At 41.8% G+C, this 24,459-nt stretch overlaps 1 protein-coding gene across 5 annotated transcripts in view; it reads right to left on the bottom strand.

The window, feature by feature from the left end:
- The window catches only part of ddx31 (DEAD (Asp-Glu-Ala-Asp) box polypeptide 31), a 55,608-nt gene that overhangs the window by 3,639 nt on the left and 27,510 nt on the right, over nucleotides 1-24,459 (bottom strand). The window lies entirely within an intron of this gene.

A 24,459-nucleotide genomic window follows, 5' to 3' on the forward strand; every position in this document is an offset into this window, starting at 1 on the left:
TCAAACAAGTATGACTACAATTCCAATTGTATCCCCTTGAAACGCTACAACAAATATTATGGCTGAACTCAAACGTGCTGGTTGTTTAAATAACTGTATTTATGGGAAATATGTTTGAAAAGGGTATTTTGTTCTTAAATGATATTGTAAATTGGAATGGTAGAGTTATGTCCTTCATGGAGTTATCAGAATTGTACAGAAAGGTCTGCTCAATGCAAGAGTACAACCAATTGATTACAGCATTACCCCAAAAATGGAGACAGGTGGTAGCAGGAGGAGGTAGGGAACTGGTCTGTCTGCCCAATATAAAGGATCAAAACTGGCGGAGGAATAAAAATAGCATAAATAGGAAAGTATACCAGTTTGTTGACAACTTATAGCATAAATAGGAAAGAACACCAGTTTGTTGACAACTGTATACAAGGATGTTGACAACTGTGCCATACAGATTGCAAAATAGTTGGGAAGAGATTTTTGATATACCGATTCCATGGTACAGGGTGTATGAGTTGAAATATAAAACACAAGATTCAAGACCTCGTGCTTTTCAGCGAAAATGATTATATAGATTTCTTGCCACCAACAAAATGTTGAATATTTGGGGCATAAAATCATCAAAGCTCTGCAGATTTTGTTGTGAGGATACAGAATCAATAGACCATTTATTTTGGTATTGCTCTCAGGTAGCCTGTTTCTGATCTCAGGTTCAGGAATGGCTGAAAATGCATAGCATAAATGCATAGAAATAGTACTGTTAGGAGATCTGGAGAGACCAAGTCAGTCAATTAATAATATACAAATACTCTTAGTAAAAGTATTTATCTTCAACTCGCAATCTGTGGGTTCTATTTGATTAGATAGATTGAAATTGTACGTTAAACATCACAGCATAGTTGAAAGATGTGTTGCATAGAAACCCGAAGTGGGTGGCCAGCAGAGATAGATGGGATGGGCTGAGGGTTGGGATGTGGAATTGGAGACAAGTGGGAGTGGAGTTGCTGTGCAGGAGATAAAATGGTCAAACATAAAAGTTTTTAAAAAACATAATGAAAAGTGTGTTTGAATGACACTGAGGGGCAGGGTTTTTACAACTAATGCCAGTTTGCCTGAGGCTGATGCCATGCAGGTGTTTGTACACATGCATATACACAAAGTCTCATTCAAATAAACACATACAAGAACTGACATATGCATGTAATAGTGCCAGACATGCATACAAACACATACAGTTGGCATTGCAATTGTGAATTGGGGGGTTCTTGAGGGTGGGGAATGGAATTATTTGTATTTTTTTTTATTATTCTTGGGGGTGGGTAAGTCTCGAATGGTTGAGGGACAGCTATTGGGGAACTGTGTGGGATCTTGGAGGGTTTGGGTTCACGTTTTTTTTTGCCTGGTGGGAGATCTGTCAACGTGCCCTTGAGCAGGGCATTGACCCTGGATGCTTGTGTGTGTGTCACTCTGAATGGGAGTCTGTTGGATGACTTTTATACTGTAGTTGTTGAGCGGCTTCACTGCAAGTATATTGTATATGTTTTGGATATTTATTTTTTCTTCTTTTTTTCTTCTTCTTAATATCTCAACTTCATCCTGAACATACTACCTCTTCCCAAACAAGCCTCAGTTAGCCCAAAGACGGCACTACAGGAGAACAGACATCTCTGGCTGTGGTGAGACCTAATAGCCTATCTTCACAAGGAGGGAAAGAAGCACCAGAGAAAAGAGTGACTGACTGTTGTGTGTATAGGAGAGGTTCTCTATTGACCAGCGATAACTGCCATGTCACATCGCAGCAGGGGGACCATGTAAAACCAGCCTGTGTCTTTATCTAATCAATAACCCCTGGAGCTAGAGCCTGCCCTGGGCTGCCCAGCCCAACTCCAGCCCAGAGGGACATGTAGGGCCCACGGAGCACAGTAGACTGCAGCAAACACCCAGGGCAGTGACACTGATCACCCCAGAGGAGCCTGCCTTCCAGTAACAGGATTATTGATCTGCAGCTATAGTGTGCTCTATAGGGAACCCTACTGGAGGACATATGAATGGGGAGCCTGACTGAAGAGCATATATCTACACAAATCTCGGTTAACCCAGAACTGAAGTCTCCCATTATTGGTCAGATGCCCGATTAAGTTCTGGGTCCATAAATGTTTAGAGTAGAGCTAGAACGAGTATTGGAACCAGAACAAAGAGCTCCTCTCTCTTTGCAAGTTAGACGGGTTGTTTGTTTAGCAACAAAATCGAGGTGTGCGCAACTATTGGGAAAAACAGACAGGGTTGGCTTAGACTATTAACAAATGTAAGCTGTATTTCATCTCCAATATTTATTGAAAACATATACATTTGCACAATGAGCATGTCACTGAAATACACCCTTACAGTTGTTAGTTTGCTAGTGAATTTGACCCATATTAGCATTGACATGAAGTCAGTCAAAAGACCAAAACAAGATATATCAATAACATGATGAAACAAACCACTTACGATTCCCCACATCGGAGTTCGTCATTCTTGCTAACAATCTGGCCATCCAGAATCACAACAATACGCTGACTTCTGCCCCATGGAAGCGCACATATGGTTAGCTGACAACGTCACAAACTCTGTGGACCAAATGTCCCCTCCCCTTCCGAAATGTGTAAGACGCACCTGTGAAATCGTGATTTGTTTAAATCACAGGAAATGATGCTGCGCGATATCTCATGCATCCAATTGTATCATGAGATCTACGGTACCATTCATGTTTACATAGTCTTTCTATGAGAGATTAATCTACACACAGAACGCATCACTCTCACTGCCAGACCTGGCATCTGTCAAAAGTTCAATACTTAGCAGAGAACCCCCCCCCCCCCCCCCCCCCCAAACCCACCCCAGTGCCATATGCATGCCTTTGCCCCGCCCCCTCACAGACTATTCTCATTGAAATACATCAACCCGCCTCAACTACATGCCATATCAGTTTCTTTGAAATTGTAATGAAAGTAATGTAATGAAATGAAACAAAATCAACTACCTAGCTTTTCAAAATGTTAATTCAAACAATTCAGAAAGTTGGAATAAATAACATTCAACGACTGGAGAGATAAGGAATGTAGGATATGGGGCACAGTCTAAATATACGCCATTTTATAGTCAACTCGTTTGGTAACAAACAGACGGCAAACAATTAAACAAAGGACAAAGAACATGTTAAGCACAAGGGACAAAATAACCCCCTTAGGGCAAGTCCAAGTGCAACCTCAGCCTCGCCACCAGAGATGGCAACGTAAATAAACAATGAAAGGTGGTCTCCATGTATTCTTAACACCCGTGGCTGTGTGAAGTCTAGCTAGAGTTTACACCAGAGGGAGTAGGGAGTGTGTGTGAGATGTGCCTCTGAGAAGGCTTTGTGTATGTGTATGATGTGTTTGTTTGTTTGTTACTGGACTATTCAGGCAATTAGAGAGAGGACCTGCCTGGACAAGGACAGTGCAACACCGCAGCCATACATACACCTGTAATGAAGTCTCTACTGACAGGTGGCCGGAGAACCAAAAAAAAAAAAACTGTCCCAGGATGCTTTCCAAATGGCACCCTATTCCCTATACAGTTCACTAATTTTCACCAGGGCCCATAGGGCTCTGGTCAAACTAGTGCACTATATAGGGCCAGAGGGGTCCTGAGAGAGACACTAGGAGAATGAGGGAGTCTGTTAGAAAGAGCCAATAGCTGTTATCAAATCAGTGAGACTGTGGGTGTGTGTGAACAGGAGAGCAGTGGTAACATTCAAAGCTGAGCCAACCATCAGACAGGCCATACATATGGATGATGTCTAGGCTGGGGTTAAAACAGTGAGTGTCGCTGTGTAAGTGTGTGTCTGTGAGCATAGTAAAACTGTAGAGAGGAGTGTCCGGTACTGTTTCGCGCAGGCTTTATTCATTAGGGGCCATGGCCGATAATTAGCCTAGCTGTTAAAAAGGACCCCAGCCAGTGAGTTCATTAACACTAGAACAATCATTTGGACTGCTTGTGAATTAAAACATTTGATTAGTCTGCCATTTTTAAAGTCGTGCCCCCCTTCGTCGTTGACTTTTCCCAAATAAGTCTATATAAAATGGGACAGCTGGAGCAGGAGAATATGGCTGCCGTTTTATGGGCTCTTCAACAACCGCACTATTTTATGTCATTATTCGCATTGTTAGTCACTTATTTTGTACATAATGTTGCTGCTACCATCTCATACCATCTCATCTCATTTATCTTCAATGAGTTGGACGAGGGGTTTACTCCAGACACCTGAACAGGTCCTCATCCCCGTAATTTTCAGGAGAAAAAGATATCGTGTAAAGAGATCGGGGGTGCCTTGTGAGGATCCGCCGACGAGTGGCTAATCTGCTGTTGCCATCGGCACTATTGGCCAACGTACAATCGCTGGATAATAAGTTGGACGAACTATAAGCGGTTATATCCAAGTGCTTTGAAAGGCTGGTCATACCTCACATCAACACCATTATCCCAGAAACCCTAGACCCACTCCAATTTGCATATCGCCCCAACAGATCCAAAGATGTAATCTCTATTGCACTCAATGCTGCCCTTTCCCACCCGGACAAAAGGAACACCTATGCGAGAATGCTATTCATTGACTACAGCGCAGCGTTCCAACACTATAGTGCCCTCAAAGCTCATCACTAAGCTAAGGACCCTGGGACTAAACACCTGCCTCTGCAGGTGATTTCCTGATGGGCCGCCCCCCAGGTGGTGAGGGTAGGGAACAAAAATCCGCAACATGGGGGCCCCTCAGGAGTGCGTGCTCAGTCCCCTCCTGTACTCCCTGTTCACTCATGACTGCATGGCCAGGCATAACTCCAACACCATCCAGTTTGCCGATGACAACAGTGGTAGGCCTGATCACCAACAATGACAAGACAGCATATAGGGAGGAGGTGTCGTGGAAATAGTTGCTCAATCATATTCCTTAGATTCCGGAACTTGTGAATTGAAGAATACTTTATTACAAGGTTACAAGCCGAGTTGGTCCATGGGCCAGATCAACTTGCCCCCCCCCGCCACCCCCACTTCACTATTTTACACTGCTGCTACTCTTGTTATTATACATGCATAAGTCACTTAACTCTACCTACATGTATATTTTACCTTAATTACCCCATGACTAACAGGTGCCCCCGCACATCGACTCTGTACCGGTACCCCCTTTCTATAGCCTCGCTATTGTTATTTTACTGCTGCTCTTAATTTGTTACTTTTATTTCTTAAAATTGTTGGTTAAGGGCTTGTAAGTAAGCATCTCACTCTAAGATCTACACCTGCTTTTATTTGATTTAATAAACTGTTAATCATAATATTACAAAACAGAACTGGAGGTTTAACCAGCTTTATGAGAGCATGGCATTTTCTTTTTATGGATTTCCTCCATTGCCCCTCCTTTTCCTGACAGTAGCGCCTGCTCTGCTTCTTCCGACAGTGGTATGTGCCGTGCTAAGTTGATAATCACCCCGATAATTGCCTCAAAACTGAACCTAAACAAATTTCACATATAACATTAAATAAATGAAGTATCATGAGGGAGAAAAGGGGAGGATGGCTGAGTTGATGAACAAGGCTGAAGCGAACAATGCATAATTATGTAATCACCAAATGTGAATGAAAAGGGCTGGCTAGTCTATTGCATTGACCTAATTATAATCAAAAAATGGTAGGGATGTAACGGTACATGTATTCGTACTGAACCGTTCCGTACAGGGACCTCTGTTCGGTCCGCACTGTGAACCCGAATGAATACGCACAATGAAACATTTTACAAAATAAAAACACTAGGCTTATAGGCTATGCCTATGCTGTGTTGTATGCCTCTGAGTAAATCTGGGGGAAAAACCTAACATTTCAGGATATTCATTAAAACTAGCATGTTGTAATCAAAAATTCTAATCTTAATTGGCACATTTCAAACTGTCCTTTTGTGAGGCGCAGAGGTGGGGTCGATAAACCAGATTTGGAGGATCCTCAATTGTTTCAAATCTCCAGTTTGGGAACATTTTGGCTTCCCAGTAGATCACAAACGGCGATTGACAAAGTTGTGGATAAAACATTAACAGTATGTCACCACGCTCAACGAGAATAGCTTATGTAGCTGCCAAAACCTCAAATATGTTGACATTTACACCAACATCACCCCAGTATACCAGAGCAAGACTGAAACGCAAAGAAATAACATCTCATCGCCTCTGCATTCAAACAGCCCTTACCAGCCGATTCTGACTGGGCCAAACTAAACAGCGATATGTGGGCTGTGTTTATATTTTTTACAGTCTTTGGTTTATAGCCGCGGATATGCACCCATTCTCGTGGTTGAGAATAGGGGTTTCAGCACCTCATGAAAGTGTTCGAGCCACTTTACGAACGTTTCAGCAAACACGTAGGACCTGCTTTATAAAAGCAAGCCAAAGCCTTCAATGAATTGGCGAATGCACTCTGTGTTGCGCTTACTTAACAGTGACAGCCCATCACATTATCTCAGAATGGGAAATATACCGTGCTACAGACAAGCCCCCTTTATGAGTCACAAGTGCGCAATGGTACTGAAGGAGGCAGTGTCATGGCACGTTCGTAAACAACATGAAGTGGTAATTTATTACATACGACTGGCAGAAATCTGCTTAAAACATCCCTCCAACTGGGAATTACTAGTGGGAAACTCGTCTATCAACCTGAGCTCCCACTTCTCCCGTCTGACGTCCCCTACTAAAGGAAATGGCCTCTGTAACAGCATTTTCGCCAGTTAAATGCAACAAAACATTGTTTATAAAAATTCTAATTTTTACAATCATGATAGCTGTACTTTAAATTTTACGGCTGATGCAGCTTGTCGGCCAAATGCCCATCTGCGTTTCTCAACAAGTTCATATGACATTAACACATCAAACTGGTATTTACGATTTACGAAATTCCCACCTTCCACATGGTTAAACGCAACAGCAGAGTGGAAACTTGAGACCCAAACATAACAATGCTGAATATTGTGAATGGCATTTACATTTTCCTGCTGTACCGAAAACCCCAAAAGTACCAAACCGTGGGCTTGGTGAACCATTACAGTCCTACCAAATGGTATGTACATACATCAGTCCACAGAATCCTAGTAGTCTTATCAGTCTACTCTGGCATACTTGGAGTGCACAGTGAGAGCGTGCATAATTTACAATGGCAAGAAGCCAAAGACAAATGGATGCACATGCTGTGTTAGCGTTGCTACAAACAGTGAATGAAAACGACTCAGACGGGGAAGAAATTAATAATCTCAGATGACTATTCTAATTCTGAGCCTCAGCCTGAACCTACACCTTATTTTTTTTAATACATTTGCAAAAACATAAATATTTGTCATTATGGGGTATTGTGTGTAGATTGAGGGAAAAAAACAATTGAATCAATTTTAGAATAAGGCTGTAACGTAACACAATGTGGAAAAGGGGAAGGGTTCTGGATACATTCTGAATGCACTGTATAATGTTGTTTAGGCTACCGATTTCACAATTTGACCTTGCGTCTTGGTGGTTGGGGCATTTTAATATTTTTTAATGCCGTTTCATAGTTAGTTAATTTTATTTTATTTAACCTTTATTTAACTAGGCAAGTCAGTTAGGAACATAATGACGGCCTACCCCGGATGACGCTGGGCCAATTGTGCGCCGCCCTATGAGACTCCCAATCACGGCCGGATGTGATAAAGCCTGGAGTCGAACCAGGAACTGTAGTGACGCCTCTTGCAATGAGATGCAGTGCCTTAGACCCCTGCACCATGCGGGAGCCCAAAATAAAAAGGCACTCCAGTGATATACACTGGACAAAAATATAAACATGTAAAGTGTTATCCCATGCTTTAAAAAAGCTAATTTTGCACATTTTGTGCACAAATTAGTTTACATTCTAGTTAGTGAGCATTTCTCCTTTGCCACAATAATCCATCCACCTGACAGGTGTGGCATATGAAGAAGCTGATTAAACAGCATGATCATTACACAGGTGCCCCTTGTGCTGGGGACAATAAAAGGCAACTCTAAAATGTGCAGTTTTGTCACACAACACAATGGCAGTAGTGTTGATGGAGCATGCAATTGGCATGCCAACTGCAGGAACATCAACCAGAGGTGTTGCCAAAGAATTAAATGTTAATTTCTCTACCATAAGCCGCCTCCAACATCATTTTATAGAATTTGGCGGTACGTCCAACCGGCCTCACAACAGCAGACCATGTCTGATGTCAATGTTGTGAACCGAGTGCCCCATGGTGGCAGTGGGGTTATGGTATAGGTAGGCATAAGCTACGGACAACAAACAATTGCATTTTATCGATGGCAATTTGAATGCAGAGATACCTTCACGAGATCCTGAGGCCCATTGTCGTGCCATTCATCTGCTGCCATCACCTTATGTTTCAAGATAATGCACAGCCAGTGTCACAAGGATCTGTACACAATTCCTGTAAGGTGAAAATGTCCCAGTTCTTACATGGCCCGCATACTCACCAGACATGTCACCCTTTGAGCATGTTTGGGATGCTCTGGATCAACATGTACGACCACGTGTCCCAGTTCACACCAATATCCAGCAACTTCGCATAGCCACTAAAGAGGAGTGGGACAACATCCCACAATGAACAGCCCGACTAAAGGAGATGTGTCACGCTGCATGAGGCAAATGGTGGTCAACAGATAGGCTGTATCACATCCGGCCATGATTGGGAGTCCCATAGGGTGGTGCACAATTGGCCCAGTGTTGTCCAGGTTTGGCCAGGATAGGCAGTCAACTGACTTCCCTAGTTAAATAAAGGCTAAATAAAAAACAAATAATAAATACACAGTAAAAAAAAACGAATGAAAATGCTAGTGTGTTATTTTTTTTGTGTATTCTAATTTCATAAACAACCAAATTAAAATGTATTACACTGTTAGAATGTTACCGTCAGAATGACGTTTCCACTAAGTACCGATCTAGGATCCGCTTCCCCTCCCCAATTCTAACCATATTATAAGAGGGTAAAATGCTAAACTGACCCAAGATCAGCATCTCGGAGCAACTACATCTTACACCACTTAATTCAGCCCGGCATTCATTTGAAGGAGTAAGAATATTAGGGGGGAGGCTGTAAAAATATACAAGATGCTTTTCTTTATCCCGCTCCATCCATTCCTAACTCACATAGATATATAAATCCTGCATGTTATGATTAGTGTTGAAAAAAAGAGAAAATTACGGGAATTTTCAACTGCGAGGTGAGACGGATTGAAGATCAGAGATGCGTGTCTGAAACTACATATGGCTTATGTAGCTGCTCTCCTTAAAATGTAAGAGTATTCCTTCCGCCTTCGGACATTTTGTTGTGGAAAAGTAGCTTGGATGAAGATCTGAATGAGAGAGGAGATGACATGCCTTCAAACAATTCTCAATAAAATTTCTGCGTGCCACACTGCAGTTTAACATGGGGTTAATCCTAACCGTACGCATCTCTCGCGTAGCAACTGACTGCGGTAGTTTCATTTCCAAAGCTCACGTAGAAGGACAACGTGGGACGTGAAGAATAGAAAAACATTGCCATTTGGGACGCAGGCTGTCTATTCCCTATATAGCGCACAACTCTTGACCTGAGTTTTGATCAGGGAAAAAAAATGGTGTCCCGAGGACAATAAAAATGTCTGGGAGGGTTCAAAACAAAAAGTTGGGATGGTGGCAGGACGATAAACATTTTATATTTTTCTGGCCTACAACAGTGGTTCCATACTAAAATATTTAAACACAAAGACTAGGCTGATGAAACAGACCACAACATTTAGTTAAAAAGTTGATTAACTATGAATAATTCACATTACAGGCACAGCAATGTGTTCACTTGTCGTGGACATATGCGTGAATGTTCCAAAATGCTATTACGGGAAAACGCCATTCTCAAACGTGCACCTGATGTGAGCTGTTTTTAAAAATGGGACAGATGGATATATAGCCTAATGATAGAAACTTCGAGGGAATCTCTGAATATGCAGCAATAGGATTGTGCCTTACTGCCTTTGGGCTAGGGTTGAATATTTTCACAGTATTTTACAAATGTTCCATCCCGAGAATAAATCACTTTTCTCCCATGTAACCCGGTATTTCCAACCAAAACGGGAAGTGTCATTCAAAAGCATATAAATAGGCCTACAGTTGCTTGAAAAAAGTATTCAACCCCCTTTGCATTTTTCCTATTTTGTAGCCTTTCAACCTGGAATTATAATGTATTTTTGGGGGGTTTGTATCGTTTGAGTTACACAACATGCCTAACACTTTGAAAATGTAAAATATTTCTTATTGTGAAACAAAGACAATACCTTGTAGAGCCACCCTTTGCAGCAATTACAGCTGCAATTCTCTTGGGGTATGTCTCCATAAGCCTGGCACATCTAGCCACTGGGATTTTTGCCCATTATTCAAGGCAAAACTGCACCAGCTCCTTCAAGTTGGATGGGTTCTGCTGGTGTAGAGCAATCTTTAAGTCATACCACAGATTCTCAATTGGATTGAGGTCTGGGATTTTACTAGGCCATTCCAAGACATTTATGGTGGTGCTTTATCAGTATGCTTAGGGTCATTGTCCTGCTGGAAGGTGAACCTCCGTCCTAGTCTCAAATCTCTGGAAGACTAAAACAGGTTTCCCTCAAGAATTTCCTAGTATTTAGCGCCATCCATCACTCCTTCAATTCTGACCAGTTTCCCAGTCCCTACCGATGAAAAACAACCCCACAGCGTGATGTTGACAACCATGCTTCACTGTGGGGATGCTTTCTCGGGGTGATGAGGTGTTGGGTATGCGCCAGACATAGCATTCTCCTAGGTGGCCAAGAAGCTCAATTTTAGTCTCATTTGACCAGAGTACCCTCTTCCATATGTTTGGGGAGTCTCCCACATCCCTTTTGGCAAACACCTAATGTGTTTGCTTATTTTTTTCTATAAGCAATGGCTTTTTTTCCTGGCCACTCTATCATAAAGCCCAGCTCAGTGGCACATACGGCTTAAAGTGGTCCTATGGACAGATACTCCAATCTCCGCTGTGGAGCTTTCAGGGTCATCTTCGGTCTCTTTGTTGCCTCTCTGATTAAATAAAGTCCACCTATGTGCAATCTAACTAATTATGTGACTTCTGAAGGTAATTGGTTGCACCAGATCTTATTTAGGGATGTCATATCAAAGGGGGTGAATACATATGCACACATCACTTTTGTCTAATTTAAATTATTCTATTTCTAAACATGTCATTTATTCATTTCACTTCACCAATTGACTATTTTGTGTATGTCCATTACATGAAATCCCCCAAAAATCCATTTAAAATTACAGATTGTAATGCAACAAAATAGGAAACAATGCCGAGGGGGATGACATTTTTTTGCGAGGCACTGTATGTCTGGATTTGATGAGAGCGTTGATCTAAAATGATGCTACCTGAGCCTGATGAGCCATACATTAAATACATTTTATGAGCCCTATCCCAAATGATTGTGCCATTATTGAATACATACAGTTCAAGTCAGAAGTTTACATACACTAAGGTTGGAGTCATTAAAACCAGTTTTTCAACCATTCCACAAATTTCTTGTTAACAAGCTACAGTTTTGTCGGTTAGGACAGCTATTTTGTGCATGACAAGTAATTTTTCCAACAATTGTTGACAGACAGATCATTTCACTTATAATTCCCTTTATCACAATTCCAGTAGGTCAGAAGTTTACATACACTAAGTTGACTGTGCCTTTAAACAGCATGGAATATTCCAGAAGATGATATCATGGCTTTAGAAACTTCTGATAAATGATGTCAATTAGCCTGAGTCCATTGGAGGTGTACCTGTAGATGCATTTCAAGGCCTAACTTCAATCTAACTTCAATCTCAGTGCTTAACATCATGGGAAGAATCTAAAGAAATCAGCCAAGACCTTTTTGTAGACCTACACAAGTCTGGTTCATCCTTGAGAGCAATTTCCAAATGCCTGAAGGTACCACCTGTATCTGTACAAACAATCGTATGCAAGTATAAACTCCATGGGACCATGCAGCCATCATACCGCTCAGGAAGGAGACGCATCCTGTCTCCTAGAGATGAACGTACGTTGGTGCAAAAAGTGCAAATCAATCCCAGAACAGCAGTAAAGGACCTTGTGAAGATGCTGAGAAAACAGGTACAAAAGTATCTATATCCACAGTAAAACAAGGCCTATATAGACATAATCTGAAAGGCCGCTCAGCAAGGAAGAAGCCAATGCTCCATTGGTTGTCCTTATCTTCATTATTCTAATGACGACCTTGAATAATATATGACTAGAATTAGATGCAGAAGACTCACTTCTCTTCACACAATTGAATGGTTATGGGTCTGAATAAAGAACTGCTACCAGCCTACTGACATTGCGCATTCACTCTTCTTTCAAACTACCTGGGTGTGCCATTAGCTGCTGTATTTAACATTCAGCAAACAAGAGCTTGTGTCCCTCTTCGAATAGTCTATTGGTATAAGAACTTCAAAAATGTTATGTACAACAAGCTATTCTAGTCTCGCTTTTCCCCCATGGGACTCCCAAGAGCTAAGGAGCACTTTAAGGAGAGAGGCCAACAGAGCACAGGTGCGTGCATATTGCTTAAGAGACAGATGCAATAAGTTAGACTCTTATTAATCATAACCCATCATTAATGAGCTAAATGTAAGGCTAATACTGCATTGAATGTATTACCTGAAAAGGGTAGGCTAAGACATCTATATATCAATCTAGAACAAAATGATCTGTTGGATGTAATTTGAATGGATTTGATAGAGAAATACTGCAAGAGTGCTCCCGCGTGCACTGATTTAAAGCAAAAATACTCAAGTGATAGGCTGTTTTAAAACTCTGCTGTTGCAACTAAAAGTACATTAACAAAAAATAAATAAATATGAGACTACCCGAAAGCCAGATGGAGATGGGAAAATTTGACACGCATTTGGTCTTTATATTACTGTAGCATAGACTACGCTTCAGCAAACGCAGGCCTACCTGTCACAAGAAAAATAAGTTACCATGAGATGATAGGTCTACATGCATTGTGAACTGCGCTCCATACTGACATGGGCTGTCGGTCCCCACCCTGAGCGATGATGATTCATCATGCAGAGGCTGTACAGAAGCCAGATTTTGACATTGCACTATCATTTAACAGTTCCATTTCCCGCCATGCTGTTCATATAAATAATGTATCATCATTTACAGGTTTCTCGCAGTTATTGACTGTTAAGATTAACGTTTTTTTCTTAACAAATTAAGTTTGTAATATAGACTGTATCTGTCTCACAAATATACCAATTACATAAAAAGCACTGCAAATGACCTACACCCACCCATGTTGGCATATCAAAACAAAAATAAATAAAAACATTGGGACGGTTCAAGTTCAATTTGGGGACAGTTGAAATTGCACTTCGGCACAGTAGCAGGACGGTGAGGAGAAAAAGTTAGTTGCAAGCCCTGGCCTCGTTTTCCCAGTTGCAATGTAACTTGAGAATTTAAGGTACATAGGGGGAGTGATGAGCTCTACAGCAGATTCTCATAACTCAATTGCTGGTTGAAAACTGTTATCTGCCCTTCCCCAAAAGTTAAAATTTGTAGTTATTTGGCTCTCTTCGTGGGACACACCCACAAACGGGACCATGCCTGGCTTGCTGAGGAGTTACGGGGGTGCTCTCATCATGAACATAGACGGGGTTCTAACTCCTCTAGCTTAGAGGAGTCTGCCACTAGCAGTCAGTGTAGTCAGCTCAGCTATCCCCATTGCCTTGATCTAAGTTGGGCAAATCTCACTGGAATAAAAACCTCCATTCCTGTCATTATTGAAAGAGATCTTGATGTGATTGGCCTGACTGAAACACGGGTTAAGCCTGATGAATTTACTGTGTTAAATGAGGCCTCTCGTCCTGGTTACACTAGTGACCACATCCCCCGCAAAGGCGGAGGTGTTGCTAACATTTACGATAGCAAATTTAAATTGTCCCCCACAAAAATGACTGCGTTTTCGTCTTTTGAGCTTCAAGTCATGAAATCTATGCAGCCTAATCAAACTTTTTTTTATAGCTACTGTTTACAGGCCTCCTGGACCGTATACCATAATACTGGACTGCCGGACCACCATTTTATTACGTTTGCAATCGCAACAAATAATCTGCTTAGACCCCAACGAAGGATCATCAAAAGCCGTGCTATAAATTCCCAGACAACCCAAAGACTCCTAGATGCCCTTCCAGACTCCCTCCACCTACTCAAGGACAGAGTATAAAAATCAGTTAACCGCCTGAGGAACTAAATTTAACCTTGTGCAATAACCTATATGCAGTCGCACCCCTAAAAACGTGGCATAAGAAAGTAGCTCCCTGGTAAACAGAAAATAACCGAGCCCTGAATCAAGCTTCTAGAAAATTGGAACTGAAATGGCGCTCCACCAAACTGGAAGTCTTCCGACTAGCTTGGAAAGACAGTACCGTACAATATCAAAGAGCCCTCACTGCTGCTCGATCATCCTATTTTTCCAACTTAATTGAGAATAAGAACAATTTAAAAATTATTTTTGATACTGTCGCAAAGCTAACTAAAAATCCTTCCCCAAGAAGATGGCTTTCACTTCAGCAGTGATAAATTCATGAACTTCTATGACGAAAGGATCATGATCATTAGAAAGAAAATTACGGACTCCTCTATAAATCTGCGCATTCCTCCAAAGCTCAGTTGTCCTGAGTCTGCACAACACTGCCAGGACCTATGATCAAGGGAGACAAGTGTTTTAATCCTCGATCTCTTGACACATTCATGAAAATAGTAATGGCCTCTAAACCTTCAAGCTGCATACTGGACCCTATTCCAACTAAACTACTGAAAGAGCTTTTTCCTGCGCGTGGCCCTCCTTTGTTGAAAATAATAAACGGATCCCTATCCACTGGATGTGAACCAAACTCACTAAAAGTGGCAGTAATTGAAAAAACAAAACCTTGACCCAGAAAATATTAAAAAACTATATTGAATCTCCCCATTCCTCTCAAACATTTTATAAAAAGCTGTTGCTCAGCAACTCACTGCCTTTCTGTAGACAATGTACAGTTGTGGCCAAAAGTTAATGACAAATACTAATTTTCATATACTCCCTCCAGAATGTTATGGAGAGTGATCAGATGACAGAGCACCACCCTCCTTTTGAAGCATCCAGTATGTTATTCGAACTCAATCAGCATGACAGAATGATCTCCAGCCTTGTCCTCGTCAACACTCTCACACTTGTGTTAAATACTTTTTTGCCCCACTGTACATGTATGTTTGAGGAATTTTAATTATGAGATGTGTTTTGAATTTGGCACCCTGCACTTTCACTGGCTGTTGTCATATCATCCCGTTAACAGGATTGCAGCCATAACATTTTTTTAACACAAGTGTGAGAGTGTTGACGAGGACAAGGCTGGAGATCATTGTCATGCTGATTGAGTTCGAATAACAGACTGGATACTTCAAAAGGAGGGTGGTGCTTGGAATCATTGTTGTTCCTCTTTCAACCATGGTTACCTAAAAGGAAACACGTGCCGTCATCATTGCTTTGCACAATAAGGGCTTCACAGGCAAGGATATTGCTGCCAGTAAGATTGCACCTAAATCAACCATTTATCGGATCATCAAGAACTTCAAGAAAAGTGGTTCAATTGTTGTGAAGGCGGCTTCAGGGCGCCCAAGAAAGTCCAGCAAGCGCCAGGACCATCTCCTAAAGTTGATTCAGCTGCGGGATCGGGGCACCACCAGTACAGAGCTTGTTCAGGAATGGCAGCAGGCAGGTGTGAGTGCATCTGCACGCACAGAGAGGAGGATGGGCTTGTGTCAAGAAGGGCAGCAAAGAAGCCACTTCTCTCCAGGAAAAACATCAGGGACAGACTGATATTCTGCAAAAGGAACAGGGATTGGACTGCCGAGGACTGGGGTAAAGTCAATTTCTCTGATGAATCCCCTTTCCGATTGTTTGGAGCATCTGGAAAAAAGTTACTTGACAGCATGCCAGGGCGGATTGCAGAGGTCTTGAAAAAGAAGGGTCAACACTGCAAATATTGACTCATTGCATCAACTTCATGTAATTGTCAATAAAAGCCTTTGACACTTATGAAATGCTTGTAACTATTCAGTACTCCATAGTAACATTGACAAAAATATCTAAAGACACTGGAGCAGCTAATTTTATGGTAATTAATATTTGTGTCATTCTCAAAACCTTTCGCCACGACTGTATACGAAACACTTCACGCTTCAGTCTGGTTTTAGACTCCTTCATAGAACTGAGACTGCACTCGTGAAGGTGGTAAATTACCTTTTAAGAGGATCTGCATCTGTCCTGGTGCTCCTAGTCCTTAGTGCTGCTTTTGACAGCATTGGTCATGGCATTCTTTTGTAGAGAACGGAAACCCAAATTGGCCTGGTTTAGAGCTTATCTGTCGGAAAGATATCAGTTTGTCTCTGGGGATGGTTTGTCCTCTGCCAAGTCAACTACGTTTCGGTGTTCCTCAAGGTTACATTTTAGGACCATTATTGCTTTCACTATATATTTTACCTCTTGGTGAGGTCGTTCGGAAACACAATGTTAACTTTGACTGCTATGCGGACGATAAACAGCTGTACATTTCGATGAAACATGGTGAATCCCCAAAATGGCCCTCCCTGGAAGCCTGTGTTTCAGACATAAGGTAGATGGCGGCAATTGTTTTACTTTTAAACTCTGTCAAAACAGAGATGCTAGTTCTAGGTCTTAAGCTTTTTGGGGGAGTCTCTCTCATGTGCAAAGGGATTTATAAATACATTTGATTGATTGTGATGATCTAGCATTTGGTTCACTCCAGACTTGACTGCCCTTGCAACTTTTCAGGGAAGTCAGGAACCAATACACACACAGTTAGGAAAGCAAAGGCCAGCTTTTTCAAACAGAAATGTGCATCCTGCAGCACTAATTCCAAAATGTTTTGGGACAGTGTAAAGTTCATGGAGAATAAGAGAACCTCTTCCAAGCTGCCCATTGCACTGATAAATCTACGATAATCGAGAATTTCAATAAGCTTCTCTCTATGGCTGGCCATGCTTTCCACCTGGCTACCCCAACCCCGGCCAACAGCTCTGCACCCCCCGCAGCAACTGGCCCAAGCCCCCCACCCCCTTCTCCCAAATTCAGAGAGCTGATGTTCTGAAAGAACTGCAAAATCTGGATCCCTACAAAATCAAGACCCTCTTTCCTAAAAATGATCCGCCACCATTGTTGCAACCCCTATTACTAGTCTGTTCAACCTCTTTTGTATCGTCTGAGATTTCTAAAGATTGGAAAGCGGTCGCGGTCATCCCCCTCTTCAAAGGGGGAGACACTCTAGACCCAAACTGTTACAGACCTATATCTATCCTGCCCTGCCTTTCTAAAGTCTTCGAAAGCCAAGTGAACAAACAGATCACCGACCAATTAGAATCCCACCATACGTTCTCCGCTATGCAATCTGGTTTCCGAGCTGGTCATGGGTGCCCTGCAGCCACGCTCATAGTCCTAAATGATATAACCACTGTCGATAAAAAAACAGTTCTGTGCAGCTGTCTTCGACCTGGCCAAGGCTTTCGACTCACCACATCCTCATTGGCAGACTCGTTAGGTGTGGTCTCTCAAATGATTGCCTCGCCTGGTTCACCAACTACTTCTCAGATAGAGTTTAGTGTGTCAAATCGAAGGGTCTGTTGTCCGGGCCTCCGGCAGTCTATGGGGGTGCCACAGGGTTCAGTTCTTGGGACGACTCTCTTCTCTGTATACACCAATGACGTCACCCTTGCTGCTGGCGAGTCTCTGATCTACGTCTACGCAGATGATACCATTCTGTATACTTCTGTCCCTTCTTTGGACTGTTTAACAACCCTCCAGGCGAGCTTCAATGCCATACAACTCTCCTTCCGTGGCCTCCAGCTGCTCTTAAATACAAGTAAAACTAAATGTATGCTCTTCAACCGATCGCTGCATGCACCTGCACCAAGGATCATTTAGCCATTTGATTTAGAATTTTAAAACCCCTTGAAGTAACAAAAAAATGGTTTATATTTATTATTACTGCTGTTTGCCCATACAAATGCATTGAATAGAAGATTCATTACATGGAACAGATAGTTGCAAAATAAATATCAATATTAAGTTTGTTCTACAGTGTCTCTCCGATAGATTATCTCTCTATTTTTTTATACATGTATTTAACCCCATATTTTGGGCATTAAACAATCCAGAAATACTGTGTCTTCAGAAAATATTCAGACCCCTTGGCCTTTTCAACATTTTGTTACGTTACAGCCTTATTCTAAAATTGTTTCAATTGTTTTCCACGCTCAATCTACACACGAGCAAACTACAAAGCAGAAACAGGTTTTTAGAAATGTTTGGTAATTTATAAATAAAATACTGAAATATCCCATTTACATACAGTTTCAAGTCAAGTTTGGACACCTACTCATTCAAGGCTTTTTCTTTATTTTTACTTTCTTCTACATTGTAGAATAAAATTGGACATTAAAACTATGAAATAACACATATGGAATCATGAATTAACCAATAAAAGTGGTATGCAAATCAAAATATATTTTATATTTGCGATACCTCAGAAAAGCCACAATTTGCCTTGACAGCTTTGCACACTTGGCATTCTCTCAACCAGTTTAACCTGGAATGCTTTTCCAAAAATCTTGGAGTTCCCACATATGCTGAGCACTTGTTGGCTGCTTTTCCTTCACAACTGCGGTGCAACTCATCCCAAACCATCTCAATTGGGTTGAGGTCAGGTGACTGGAGGCCAGGTCATCTGATACAGTACTCCATCACTCTCCTTCTTGGTCAAACAGCCCTTACACAGCCTGGAGATGTGTTGGGTCATTTTCCTGTTGAAAAACAAAAGATAGTACCACTAAGCGCAAACCAGATGGTATGGCGTATCGCTGCAGAACACTGTGGTAGCCATGTTGGTTAAGTGTGCCTTGAATTCTAAATAAAATCACTGACAGTGTCACCAGCAAAGCACCCCCACACCTCCTCCTGGGAACCACACATGCAGAGATCATCCATTCACCTGCTCCGGGTCTTACAAAGACACGGCGGTTGGAAGCAAAAATCTCAAATTTGGCCCAAGCAAGTCTCTTCTTCTTATTGGTATCCTTCAGTTGTGGTTTCTTTGCAGAAATTCGACCATGAAGGCCTGATTTACGCAGTCTCCTCTGAACAGTTGATGTTGAGATGTGTCTGTTACTTGAACTCTGTAAAGCATTTATTTGGGCTGCAATTTCTGAAGCTGGTAACTGTAATGAACTTATCCTCTGCAGCAGAGGTAACTCTAGGTCTTCCTATCTTGTGGCGGTCCTCATGAGAGCCAGTTTCATCATAGCGCTTGATGGTTTTTACGAATGCACTTGAAGAAACGTTAAAAGTTCTTTAAATTTTCTGAATTGACTGACCATGTCTTCAAGTAATGGACCATCGCTTTGCTTTGCTTATTTGAGCTGTTCTTGCCATATGGACTTTCACCAAATATCACCCCTACCATGTCAAAACACAACTGATTGGCTCAAATGCATTTAAGGAAAGAAATTGCACAAATGTACTTTTAACAACAAACAGATGTTAATTGAAATGCATTCCAGGTGACTACCTGGTCAGAGTCTTAAGGAGCCGTTTGACAAACTCCAAGTGGGCTGTGATGTACTGGGCGGCAGGGTAGCCTAGCGGTTAGAGTGTTGGACTAGTAACCGGAAGGTTGCAAGTTCAAACCCCCGAGCTGACAAGGTACAAATCTGTTGTTCTGCTCCTGAACAGGCAGTTATAACCCACTGTTCCTAGGATGTGATTGAAAATAAGAATTTGTTTTTAACTGACTTGCCTAGTTAAATAAATGTATTAAAAAAATGTTCCTTTTACTGAGGAGTGGCTTCCGTCTGGCCACGCTACCATAAAGGCCTGATTAGTGTCTGCAGAGATGGTTGTCCTTCTGGAAGATTCTCCCATCTCCACAGAGGAATACTAGAGCTCTGTCAGAGTGACCATCGGCTTCTTGGTCACCTCCCTGACGAAGGCCCTTCTCCCCCGATTGCTCATTTTGGCAGTCCTGATCGTTCCAAATTTCTTTGGCCACTGTGTTCTTGGGGACCTTCAAATGCTACAGAAATGTTTTTGTACCATTGCCCTGATATGGGTCTCAACACAATCCTGTCTCGGAGCTCTACGGACAATTCCTTCGACCTCATGTCTTGATTTTTGCTCTGACATGCGCGGTTATCTGTGGAACCATAGACAGGTGTGTGTCTTTCCAAATCATGTTCAATGATGTTTTATACATTTGCAAAAATCTCTAAAAACCTGTTTTCGCTTTATTATTGTGGTGTAGTGTGTGTAGATCGAGGATTTTTTTTTTTTAAATCCATTTTTAGAATAAGGTAACAAATGTGGAAAAAGACAAGGGGTCTGAAAACTTTTTGAAGGCATTGTACTTCCATACATTTTTTTTAACTGTTACCAACGGACCTTTAGTCAAGTCTTGTATGGCCTTTACATGTTCATTAGAGTCAATTAGTGTGTAGCCAAAAACGGTTCGGACGCCACAGACAGTAGTTGGCAGATCGTCTGTACCGACTTCAGACGAGTCTCCTGACACTTGTGGAGTCTCCTGACACACGCGGGTGTGCGGAAATCGACTGTAGGGGGTTGACCTTTTTGGGATAGGCGGCAGCATTTTCACTTTTGGATGAATAAGGTGCCCAGAGTGAACTGCCTCTTACTCTGTCCCAGATGCTAATATATGCATATGATTATTTCTAAAACTGTTTGAATGATGTCTGAGAATAACAGAACTCATTTGACAGGCGAAAACCTGAGAAAAATACAACCAGGAAGTGGGAAATCTGAGGTTTGTAGTTTTTCAAAGCTTTGCCTACCGAATACAGTGTCTATGGGGTCAAGTTGCACTTCCTACGGCTTCCACTAGATGTCAACAGTCTTTAGAAACTTGTTTTTTGGCTTCTGCTATAAAAGAGGGGAGAATGGGAGCTGAATGAGTCATGGGTCTGGCAGAGTGTCTCAGGCTCGTGACGCGCGCTCCCGACAGAGTTAGCTCTCGTTCCAGTGCTTTTCTTCAGACAATGAAATTCTCCGGTTAGAACCTTATTGATGATTTATGTTAAAAACATCCTAAAGATTGATTCCATACATAGTTTGACTTGTTACGACGACCTGTAACAGAACTTTTAGAGTTTGTCTCGACGAAGTGCTCGCGCCTCATGAAGATGGATTACTGGGCTGAACACGCTAACAACAAGTGGCTATTTGGACATAAATGATGGACTTCATGGACCAAATCAGTCATTTATTGTCGAACTGGGATTCCTGGGAGTGCCTTCTGATGAAGATCATCAAAGGTAAGTGAATATTTCTTATGTTATTTCTAACTTCTGTTGACGCCAACATGGCGGATATTTCTCTGTCTGGATTGGGCTCTGAGCGCCGTACTCAGATTATGCTTTTTCCGTAAAGTTTTATTGAAATCTGACACAGCGGTTGCATTAAGGAGACGTCCATCTTTAATTTTGTGAATAACACTTGTATCTTTTATCAATGTTTATTATGAGTATTTCTGCAAAATCACCGGATGTAACGCACCAATGTAAACAGATTTGTGGATATAAATTTGCACATTATCAAACAAAACATACATGTATTGTGTAACATGATGTCCTATGAGTGTCATCTGATGAAGATCAAAGGTTAGTGATTAATTTTATCTATATATTCCTGCTTTTTGTGACTCCTATCTTTGGCTGGAAAAATGTCTGTTTTTTTGACTTGGCTATGACCTAACAATCATATGTTGTGCTTACACTGTAAAGCCTTTTTGAAATCGGACACGATGGGTAAATTAACAAGATGTTTCTTTCATTTGCTGTATTGGACTTAATGTGTGAAAGTTACATATTTCTAAAAACATATTTTTGAATTTCGCACGCGCTGCCTTTTCAGCGGATTGTTGTCGAGGGGTTCCGCTAGCGGAACGCCTGCCCTAGAAAAGTTAACAGTATTTCCGCACACAGAGTGAGTCCATGCAGCTTATTATGTAACTTATTAAGCACTTTTTTACAACTGAACTTATTTAGGCTTGTCAAAGGGTTTAAATACCTGACTCAAGACATTTCTTCAAATATTATTCCACTCTGACATTATGGGGCATTGTGTGTAGGCCAGTGACACAATCTAACTTTAATAAATGTTTTATTCGGGCTGTAACCAAACATTTTAAATGCTTACTCTATTAATACACCAAATCAAGATGGCACATTACACATGAAATATATTGAGCCAAAAATGACAAACAGCCTAGAACTGGCAAATAGAATGCAATTGAATGAACATACAATTGACTTCAATGTGATTTTAATATACAGGCCTACGTAGCCCATTTATCTTTTGCAGTCATCCCTGTTTTCACTTCAAATATTTTATTCTTTACTTGTTTGTAACAATTGCAAAGAAATTGGCAACGTTGTATTTGTAGTCAACTTCGTTCTGAAGTTATCGGCGGTCACAGCGCGGCAGAAAACTCTTAATTCTGTGTTTAGATGAGCTCTTCTGTGTATAAAGTGACTGGGAAGGGCAAAAAGCATCTAAGCCAGTCGGTAAATAACAAACGTTTTCAAGTGCAACTTTAGTAATAATGGTTTTGGGAAACAACCGAAGATGGTAAGACGGTTCTAGCAATGATCTTAATGCAATGAAGGCTTTGGGAAACGAGTCCCAAGAACCTGGTCAAAAGTAGTGCACTATATAGGGAATACAGTGCCACTTGGGACACACACACACACAAGAAAAAAACATGAACCATGGTGATAGGCAAGGAATCGTTTTACAAACCTAGCTCGCCGAAACCAAATGAACCAAGTTCCACTGAGCTGAAAGTCAGTCAGACTGCATATATCTATAGCAGGTGCTAGCTGCTAGCTTGCTGTAGAAGTGAGAGCCCACGCTAATCAGTCCAAGCAGCGCAGAATATACTAACATGTCTCCCACAATCAGCAGACTAATGAGCACTATGGCACCCTGCTGAGCTGACCCTCCTTCCCTCTCTCCGGCTGTGCTGCCTGCGTCTGTCTGGAGGGCGAGTCCAGGCCAAGCAGCCAGCCAGAAGTCAGTCAGGCCAGAACCTGAGTGCTAAGCCTCAGGGGACTCCCTCAGATGACCACTAATAGCTGTGTGAGAGTAGAGATGAGTGGAGGCAGGTCCAGTGTCAGACACCCCTAGCAACGGCCCCGCCAGGCCATACGGATCGTCCTCTGGGAGTCTAGACATACAGCCACTCCTCTACACCCAGAGGGACAGGAATGGCAGCTCGCTATGGCTGATATTTCAAAAGCAAAAAAAGGGCAGCTTCCTCCATTGCACACATGCAGTTGAAGCCGGAAGTCACTAAACTATTTTTTCAACCACTCCACAAATTTCTTGTGAACAAACTATAGTTTCAGCAAGTTGGTTAGGATATCTACTTTGTGCATGACAAGTAATTTCTCCAACAATTGTTTAAAGACTTTCTCAGAGGTTATTTCACTTACCTCACTGTATCACAATTCCAGTAGGTCAGAAGTTTATACACTAAGTTGTCTGTGCCTTTAAACAGCTTGGGAAAAACCCAGAAAATGCTTTAGAAGCTTCTGATAGGCTAATTTACATCATTTGAGTACCTGTGGATGCATTTCAAGGCCTACCTTCAAACTCAGTGCCTCTTTGCTTGACATCATGGGAAAATCAAAAGAAATGTGTAGACCTCCACAAATCTGGTTCATCCAGCAATTTCCAAACCCCTGAAGGTACCACATTCATCTGTACAAACAATAGTATAAGTAGTAAAAGTATAAACACCATGGGACCACGCAGCCATCATACCGCTAAGGAAGGAGACGCGTTCTGTCTCCTAGAGATGAACGTACTTTGGTGCGAAAATAGTAAATCAAATCACAGAACAGCAACAAAGGACCTTAAGATGCTGTAGGAAACCGGTACAAAAGTATCTATATCCACAGTAAAACGAGTCCTATATCGACATAACCTGAAAGGCCTCTCAGCAAGGAAGAAGGCACTGCTCCCAAACCGCCATAAAAAAGCCAGACTAGTTTGCAACTGCACATGGGGACAAAGATTGTACTTTTTGGAGAAATGTCCTCTGGCCTGATGAAACAAAAATAGAACTGTTTGGCCATAATGACCATCATTACGTTTGGAGGAAAAGGGGGAACGCTTGCAAGCCGAAGAACACCATCCCAACAGTGAAGCAAGGGGGTGGCAGCATCATGTTGTGGAGGTGCTTTGCTGCAGGAGGGACTGGCGCATTTCACAAAATAGATG

Source organism: Oncorhynchus kisutch, linkage group LG3 (assembly GCF_002021735.2).
Source record: "Oncorhynchus kisutch isolate 150728-3 linkage group LG3, Okis_V2, whole genome shotgun sequence".
Classification (NCBI taxonomy): domain Eukaryota; kingdom Metazoa; phylum Chordata; class Actinopteri; order Salmoniformes; family Salmonidae; genus Oncorhynchus; species Oncorhynchus kisutch.